This window comes from Terrapene carolina, unplaced genomic scaffold, assembly GCF_002925995.2.
Source record: "Terrapene carolina triunguis isolate 2854851 unplaced genomic scaffold, T_m_triunguis-2.0 Scaffold419, whole genome shotgun sequence".
Lineage (NCBI taxonomy): Eukaryota > Metazoa > Chordata > Testudines > Emydidae > Terrapene > Terrapene triunguis.
Window position 1 is genome coordinate 489,832 of NW_020664770.1, and position 9,893 is coordinate 499,724.

Sequence of the window (9,893 nt, forward strand, 5' to 3'; positions counted from 1 at the left end):
CATCCGAAGAAGTGAGGTTTTTACCCATGAAAGCTTATGCCCAAATAAATCTGTTAGTCTTTAAGGTGCCACCAGACTCCTTGTTGTTTTTGTAAGTTGCACTGTCACAATAGAGATTGCACTACAGTACTTGTATGAGGTGAATTGAAAAATACTATTTCTTTTGTTTACCTTTTTTACAGTGCAAATATTTGTAATAGAAAATAATAATGTAAAGTGAGCACTGTAGACTTTGTGTTCTGTGTTGTAATTGAAATCAATATATTAGAAAATATAGAAAACATCAAAAATATTTAAATAAATGGTATTCTATTATGGTTTAACAGTGTGATTAAAACTGTGATTAATCACGATTATTTTTTTTAAATTCGTGATTAATTGCGAGTAATTTTTTTAATCAGTTGACCGCCCTAGTACACACACACACACACACACACATACTTCTTTTGAAAATTTTCGAGGACAATACCATTTTCTGACTAGCTTTACTTCATTTTATTTCTGCACCAGGAAATTTTCTCTTTAAAAGTCTTCACCAGTGTCAGCAGAAAAATGCCACCACTCCACTGACTTCTTCTGTTACTCCTCCATTGTCCAGGATTCCTGACCTTAGTGATATGAAGTTTTCACTGCAGAACTGGAATGATTCCATGTGGTTTCATTTCCATGGATCCGAATGCCAAGCAGAGATTAATTGGCAGAGTGAGACTCTACCTGTATGTATTTACTTGGAGGGGAGAACGAGACTCAGGTGGTAGGATTGTTAGGGCTTTCCCTCGCCCCCTCACTTGGTTCTTGTCATGCAGACAGAAAGCAGAAGACCAGAATCTGAAGTACAGGCAATGTGATGTTTATTTGGGTTAATCAAGCAAGCATATGCATAGCTCTGTATGCCACAGAGCTTTTCCCTGTCCCCCTCCACTTTCTTAGCAGGCATAATTATACCTGTAGTGCATGTCCCTGGTCCTACCCCTTACCATTTATGGTCATGTTCCATTTTGGAGGGTTGTGAGTCTTGAGGGTTTGATACCACATCTTTTATACCCCATGGGAGGGGTAGGGACCGGCCAGGGTCACCTTTTCTCTGGCTTCTTAGTGTTTCTTATGCCTCTCCTCCCCGCCAGCCCTCCTTGCCCCTCCTGACTGGTTGGTTGACCTTGCCTTGAGATAGGAGTCGAGGCAGTCTTCAAATGTACACTTATATATTAAACTCCCACCATACCCAGCAACACTTTAACTCTCTTCCTTATCTTTTCCCATTATACTGACAAATCCATCTGGTTGGGCAGAAGCAACACACAGCACCTTTGTTTTTTGTTCACATATGTTAGTAAGAATATAAGAATAACAAATGAGCCAACAAAATCCAAAATTCTATCTCAGACAAATATACAGGCCCGAATGTTATATTACCATCACTAACAGTGATTATGGAGGAGAGGGAGAACATAGTGAGAATGTAAGGGTTACAATGAATTCAGCATGCTGATGATAACTTGTTTTGTCACCCGCTCATGTGATCATTGACAGTTCTGTGGTGCTAATGGTCCAGTGCTTGCAGCAGGTCAGGATATACACAATAAAGGGGCGTTTGAGGTTCATTTTAGCAAATAGAGAAATTATTTTGGTAAATTGGTGGAAGCAACCAGGGGAATTATTAAGCCTTATGTCAGGATCCAATCAGACTCATGCTCTTGTGTCGATAAGCACAGCCCCACTTGCCTGCAAATTAATTTCAGATCCATCAATAAAGCAAAAAGGAATATAAAGTGACCGTTTCCAACCCATGTGTCCTTATGTCCTTTTCATAAGGCATTCCCTATAGTGCAGCAGCATCCACACTATTCCCCAAATGAATGTGCCCTTGAGAAACAACTGAACCGCGAGCACGGCACTCACAATGTGGGAAGGACCTTCTTCTGCACCAGGATGAATTCTACTCTAAATTGTAGCCATGTTCCCAGCTGGGTTCTGAAAGTGGGTGCCCTTGAAACCCTGTTGCTGGACATAACCCCTGCAAATTAATCTCTGCTTCGCGTTCAGATCCAAGGAAATGATGTAACCAAGAATAAGAGATCAGGTATATTTAGAATACTTAGGTGACATATCAAATATTAGTTAATGTTGCAACACAGGGCCTATGGGCCTCAGACCTGTAAGATATTTAGCTTAGCCAAACAAAGCCTCCAGCCTAAAAATAGACTGACATGAATAGTTAGTTGATGAATAACACTGTCACAAGATAAAACAGTCAAAGGAATAGTTCTGTTATCTGCTGATATTTAAGAAATATATGTTGCAATGTACAAGTTAAAACTGGTTAGAGTATTTGCAGACACCAGGGTGTCAGCAGTGTGCTAATCACTAGTTGTTATGGTGGCTCAGTAACATAAATGCTAATCAGTATAAGGGGACCTAACAAGTTAGCCTATGAGAAATGGGGAACCCCAAAAGTAGTAGGGTGTGGAAGTTCAAATAAGGAAAAAATTGTCTGAACCCCAGTGGACATGAGTGGATCATCATCATCATGTTCCTATTACGCCTCTGGCATTTAGGGCAGTGAGGAAGCTCCTCCACTCCTATCTGTTTCTGGGAAGTTTTTCAATGGTTCCCCAGCTGTGCCCCAGGTTTTTCAGCTCAGCTTCCACAGCTCTTCACCATGTTGTTTTCAGGTGGCCTTGTTTTTGCTGGCTTCAGGCGTCCATCTTATTGCTACTCTGGTGATAGAATCAGTTTCCGTCCGAAGCACATGACCAATCCATCTCCAATGCCTCCTGGCAATGTTGGTGCTCAGATCCTTTTGGCTGCACTGTGTCAATAGACCTTGGTTTGAGATTGTTCTGGGCCAAAAGATACGGAGGATTTTTCTGAGCCAGGTTGTATGGAATGAAGACAGTTTGACATGTCATACTTTCTCATTCCCCAGCATTATGCACTATAAAGTAGTGTTGAAAGTACACAGCCCTGATAAATCTTGAGTTTCGTTTTGGTGTTGTTTTTTCTTGTATATGGTGTTGGGTATGTGATAGGAGAGCGACATGATCTGCGAAGTCCAGGTCTTCAAGGGATGAGAAGAGTGTTCATTTAATGCCTCTTAGTTGTCTTCTGTTGTATGCCGCATTACCCAGTCGATTGCAATGTTGAAGAGGATTGCAGACATGACACACCCCTGATGTATTCCTGTTTTGACTTCAAAACTGAGCTCATTGTGATCAACACTTCATGTAAAGTTGAAATAGAAGCTTCTGATGACATTGATTATATGGAAAGGAATTCCATATGCCCGGAGAATGCGCCATAGGCTGGTCCGGTGAATGCTATCAAAAGCCTTCTCAAAGTCTATGAAATGTATGTAGAGTTGCCGTTGCCATTCTAAGCACTGTTCTTTTATGTTTTGTAGAGTGAAGATCTGGTCTGTGCATCCAGGCCCTTTCCAAAAACCAGCTTGCTCTTTTCTGAGAATTCTATCAACCGCCTCTGATACATGCTGGACTATGATCTTATACAATAATTTGCTTGGCACAGATAAAAGTGTGATACCACGCCAGTTATTACAATCACTGAGAGTTCCTTTCTTTGGTATCTTCACTATAACCCCATCTGGAACTTTTTGCCTTTCCCAGACTGATGTAAATAGAGGGGCCAGGATAGATGCTGCTAATTTAGGATTTACCTTGAACAATTCAGCATTCAAGTTATCCTTGCCAGGAGCTTTCCCGTTTTTTAAGGATTTGATGACTTGAATGATCTCTTCCTTAGTTGGGGTGTCTGTGTTGAGATCAAGATCTTCTTCTGCCTCCTGGATGTTTGCTTCCTCTTTAGGTGGCTCCCTGTTCAGCAATTCTTTGAAATGCTCTGTCCAGTGCATTTCTTGTTCTTTTTTGGTTGTTAGTAGGTGTCCTTGTTCGTTCCTGATGAGAGTGTTTGTTGGTGTCTACCGTTTACCACTGATAAGCCACGCCATTTTGTAGACGGTTCCTTGTTCAACACAAGCAGCTGCATCCTCTGCTTGCGTTACCAGATTACCAATATAATGCCATTTGTCCGCTCTCACAAGGCGTTTGACCTCCCAGTGTGCCTTGCTATACTGCTCATAGTATTTGTCCTTTAGCTTCTGGGATTTTGTGTCTAAAACTTTTTTCTTCAGGGCTCGTCTGGTTTCTATGGCGTTCCATGTGCTGGGTGTAATCCACTCCTTCCTTCTCCTTTGCCTGTAGCCTAGACAGGCTTTACTGCTCAGTTTATAAATTGCTGTTACTTTGTCCCACTTCTTGTTGATCTCCTCATCTGCATTCCCCTCCTCTTCATCAAGGTCTGCAAGTGCTTGAAACCTGTTCTTTAACTGCAGAACGAAGGCTTTCTGTATTTCAAGGGTCTTTAGCTTGTCAATATCATAACATCTATGTCCCTTGTTTGGTGGACCCACACTTCTCAGTTTTAGCTTGATGGAGGCTGTCACAAGGTGATGGTCCCTGCCAACATCTGCACCCTTTCACATCTGTCAGTGAGCATCACCATTTGCCATTGATCATGATATGGTCAATCTGGTTCTTATCTCTGCTATTTGGAGAACACTGTATCAGCTTGTGAATTTCATGATGTTCAAATAGGGTTCCGCTGATGACTAGGTCATAGTTATTACAGAAATCAACAAGCCTTTCTCCGTTTTCATTCATGGTGCCACACCCATGTCTTCCCATTGGTCTGTCATTATTTGTGTTATCCTTACCGACCTTGGCATTCAGGTATCCCATGACAATAGTTAGGTCGTGGCATGGTACTCTCTCTAACTCCGCCTGTAGTATAAGGTAGGATTTGTCCTTTACTTCTTCATCACTGTCATTTGTCGGAGCATAGCACTGAATCAGAGTGATATTATTATGTTTCCCTTTCAGTCTAGCTCTCATAAGTCTGTTGCTGATGGATTTCTATTCAAGCAGGGAATGCTCCACTCCCTTCTTCAAAAAGATGGCAACATCCTCATGGTATTGTCCATCATCCTGTCCAGAAAACAGCAAAGTTTCTCCTGAGGCTGTTGTTAATCTTCCTGATCCCGTCCATCTGCTCTCGCTGACACCCAGGATGTGTAAACTCTAGCATCTCATCTCTGCTGTGATCTGAGCTAGCTTCCCTGTTTCGTACATTGTCTGTACATTCCAAAAAACAAGTTTGGTTTTTGTCTTGGTGTTGAGCACTTCAGTCTTCATGCCAGTAGCTTCCTTTCAGCTTTCACCACTGGCAGTCATATGGATCATTGACTCCTGAAGGCCATCACACACAGTAATGGCTGATTTCTCCACCGTTGTTTCCGTAACATAAGCATAACATAAAATCTGTATCCCAGCCTGCATGCCCTCAGAGGTACCAGGAGGACACCCACTGGTGAGGACGATGACAATGAAGATGATGATGATGATAAGGAAGATAAGGACTGAGACTCTGGCGTTCCACAGAATGAGATGTGAATGATGCCAGTTGTGATGCTGTATGATTAGGGCCCTACCAAATTCAAGATCCATTTTGGTAAATTTCATGGTCATAGCATTTAAAAAATCTTAAATTTCACAGTGTTATAACCAAGGGGGTCCCAAACCAAAAGAGGGTAGTGTGGGGGGTCGCAAGGCTAATGTAAGGGGGTCACAGTATTTCCACCCTTACTTCTGCACCGACTTCAGAGCTGGACAGCTGGAGAATAACGGCTGCTGGCCAGATGCCCAGCTCTGAAGGCAGCACCACCGCCAGCAGCAGAGGAGAAGGAAGGGTGGCAATACCATACCATGCCACCCTTACTTCTGTGCTGCTGCTGGTGACAGCACTGCCTTCAGAGCCGGGTGCCCAACCAGCGCCGCCACTTTCCAGCCATCCAGCTGTGAAGGCAGAGTGGAGAGTGGAGGCTGCTGGCTGGGTGCCCAGCTCTGAAGGCTACACTGCCACCAGCAGCAGCAGAGAAGGAAGACTGGCATGGTATGGTATTGCTACCCTCCCTTCTCTGCTGCTGCTGGCAGCGGTGCTGCCTTAAGAGGTGGGCACCCAGCTAGCAGGTGCCGCTCTCTGGTCGCTCAGCTCTGAAGGCAATGCAGAAATATAGGTGGCAGTACTGCAATCCCCTTACAATAGCCAGATTTCATGGGTGGGGGGTGCAGATTTCACGGTCTGACACAAGTTTTTCATGGCCATGAATTTGGTAGGGCCCTATGTATGATTGAAGATGACTGTATAATTGTTGCAATTTTATAACAATGGTAGCAACAAATCTTATACTAAGCATATCATGTAAGTTGCCAATGGAAAAGTTACAATCTGTCAAGTATGATTATCCTGGGGCTGGTCCACACTGGGGCGCGGGATCGATATAGGAAACGCAACTTCAGCTACGAGAATAGCGTAGCTGAAGTCGACGTTTCCTATATCGAACTAAAAGTACCTACTTCGGGTCCACGCGGCGCAGGCAGGCTCCCCCATCGACAGCGCTTCCTCCTCTCGGCGAGCAGGAGTTCCGCAGTCGATGGGGGAGCGCTTCAGGGATCGATCTATCGCGTCCAGATGAGACGAGATAAATCGATCCCAGAAGATAGATCTCTACCCGCCGAATTAGGCGGGTAGTGTGGACCAGCCCCTGGTGAAATCCATGTATCATCACTATATCTGAAGTTATGAATATTGGCTATGTATCTGTATCTCAAACATGTGTTGTATGCCTGGGTGACACCCCCAGACAGACTTACTTCCAGGCTAGACAGTTATGTGTTGATGGCCCATTACGGACACTCCACTCTCACAAAGCTCCATTGAAGAAACTCATCCTACCCAGTAAGCCTTTCCCGTGGATGCCTCAGAAGGAATATGGGCAATGGCTGCCCCTGTGAGTCAGCAAAGCATGTAAGGACATGTGGTAAGGACATGTGACCCTGGAATCTATCTTGAGTCAGTAACTTTCCAAACACAGAGGCTACAGGCTTTGTTTGGGACAGTAACTTTCTATGCACGTGGCAGAGGATATAAAAGACACCAGAGACATCTCCACGTTGCCTCATTCCTGGTCCAATTCTCTGGACTGTGGATTTACCACAAAAAGGAGTATTTTGAACTGTGAACTGAGGACCTTCCAATCTTTTGTCACCAGAGAAACTTTTGTAAGCCAACAGTCTATTCCATCACTGCTATGATCCTGATCTATGAACACTGACAGTCACTTGTATGTAAATGATTCTTTAATCATTCAGCAACTCCCTTATTTTATTAATAAATCTTTAGTTAGTTTACTAAGGATTGGCTGACAGTGACAGTGTGATTGATATATATATAGACCTGGAAGTAAGTCTCCAATCCTTTGGAATTGGTAGAACCTCAGATATGGTGAAATGGTTTTACAGGAACCTATATCCATATTTGACCAATTTGTCTGTATGGGAACCAAGGACTGGAATGCTTAAAGGGGACTGTGTTTTGCTTCTGGTTAACCAGTGTGGTGTTGCAGGAGCCCTTTTGGTTTGGTGAATCAAATTATAGCATAAAGCACCAGTTTTGGGGGGTTGTCTGCCCTGTTTCTTCCAGTCTGCCCTGAGTGTGGCATTTTCAGTGTGGTCCATCCCAGGCACCCGGTCACACCAGTCTTAGGGCTAAACATTTAGCCCTATCTCTCTATCTGCTGTTGTATTTCAGTATTTGTGGAATTATCTCTGTAGTGGTTTTGTTAACCACTTATCACAAGGGACTTGTGATAAATTGAAATTGTTTCTCATGTGCTTCTTGGGTGTCTCATTCTGATTATAACCTATCTGGTAATAACCTTCATGATGCTGTAGATGCTCAGTAGACCTAACCCTTATTGACCACTGTAGTCCAAGAAATTAATTAATACAGCAATCCATTGAGACGATGAATCTACAGGGAATATTTTCAGTTCTGCAGTGACACTGTAAAACTAGCGGCCGACAACTCCTACCTCCAGCCCACCCATCCCTGTGCCAGTCTTCACATATAACATTCAAAAATATGTAAGCAAATATAGATAATTGCAGAGTATTAAGAATGTATTAATTTGTCAGGAGAATCAATGTCTTTAAGGCCCCTTCCCTAACTATTGCACTCAGTGGGCATGATTTTAACAAATACAATTTTTGAACAATCGCTAACTTTCATAGCCTTCCCCCGCTCAATTTGAGTTCTGAGCTAATATTTTGATCGTGAAGCAGATTCTTTCTGGCAGTCCAGCCGTGCAAAATGACTGTAAATTGAGAACATCAGGCCATAGGATCAATCCCTGAACAGGGAAACCCCATGATAGTTCAGAGCCACCCCAGCAGCCTCCATAGTACCTGTCTTCCTCATACCGGCATAGGCTGCATTGCTGGGCAAAAACAAGGTCACTTCTATATCCCAGTGATCTCTGACTTCAACTGTTGGCAGCCGGTATAAAGTAGAGCAGCTCTGAGCCATCTCTAATTTATACCTGTGACTGGCCTGGAAGACAGAGGTCTTCCAGTGATTTTCTAGGCCCCTGGAAGTTAGCCACTGTTACTCAGCATTGCAACACCTAAGTCCCTTCGTAGATCCCACCCTCGGTGTTAACCCCACTTATTCCATGAAAGGATTAATTGGGGCCTGAGAGGCCAATTAACCACCCTGCTGGAGGGTGGGCCAGGCCTAATTTGAAATAAAACACAGGTGGGCGAGAGCAGGGTTGTTGCCACAAAGAGCTGTGTGAGCTCAGTTGGAGGAACGAGACCCACAAGAGAGGAGGAGGGGAGCACCGTCTCTCTGCGGAGCAGCCTGAAAGTAGGGAGAGATGAGCAGGCAGGATCGTCCCAGGGGACCAGGAAGCCTGACTGAGACAGGAACTCTGCCAAGCTACAGAGTGCTGCCTGAACCCCTGAGTGAGGGGAAGAGCATGCCAGCCCCTGGACAGTGGGGCTGTGGGAGTCAAAGGAGCCTGGGATGAGGTGTGGGGAAGGTTTGGGGTTTGTATGCGTTACTTTAGGACTTGGGGACAGGATGCTGTGGCTCCAGAAGGGCAGGACTCTATAAAGCTGTCCAGCTTGAGGGCCAGGTCCCTTCTACAGCTGGCACAGGCCAAAAGAAAGTGGAGGAAACTGAGGCAAAAGGTGCAGCCATGCTATAGCCAGCCAAGATGGGGTGTGTTGGGGCAGCAACTTTGCCACAAGCGCATACAGCGAAAGGCTATGAAGAAGGCAGTAAAGCACCAAAACCATGGGTGGTGGGTATCAAAGGCTGGAGAAGGCTGAGGCTCCCCAAACAGCCAGGGGTGGCCCTGCTCCCACTTTGCCCCCATGCACCCTCCTGCTTCCTGCTCTGCGGCTCTTCCTCCCCCATGCCAGGGGTGTGGCCTGGGCTGGTGCTGGGGCCACGGCCCGTGCCACCCACCCGCCTGGCCTTCTGGAGCTGGGGGGGCTGAAGGTGCTGGAGTCAGGCTGCCGCCCACCCCGAGCTCCAAGCCTGGGGCCATGCTGCCCACTCGCCTGGTGCTCCAGGACTGGGGCCACGCCGCCAGCCTGCCCGGTGCTCCACGTCTGGGGGCGCTGGCTGGGGCCATGCCTGGGGTGGGGGACTAGTGGGCACAGTGGGGGGCTCTGGGCTCCGGCGGGGAGTGGAAGGGGTGGGGGATGAGCCTTGGGCAGATGGGGTGGGGCTGGGGGCTAACCTCCCCAAACACGCATTTCACATGCCACCCATGACCAAAATCATGACTTATTTAAACAGATAGAGTTTGGAGGACAGAGAGGTTAGAGGAGGCAAGAGGAGTTGGATGGAAACATGGGTGCTTTCCAGGGAAAAATGGGGAGCTACCTAATTTAGAGGTGTCTGGCATAAGATTGAGCCTCCCATTACCCACCCCTCCTTTGTTTCTGAGTCCCACATGCCTGGAAAACACT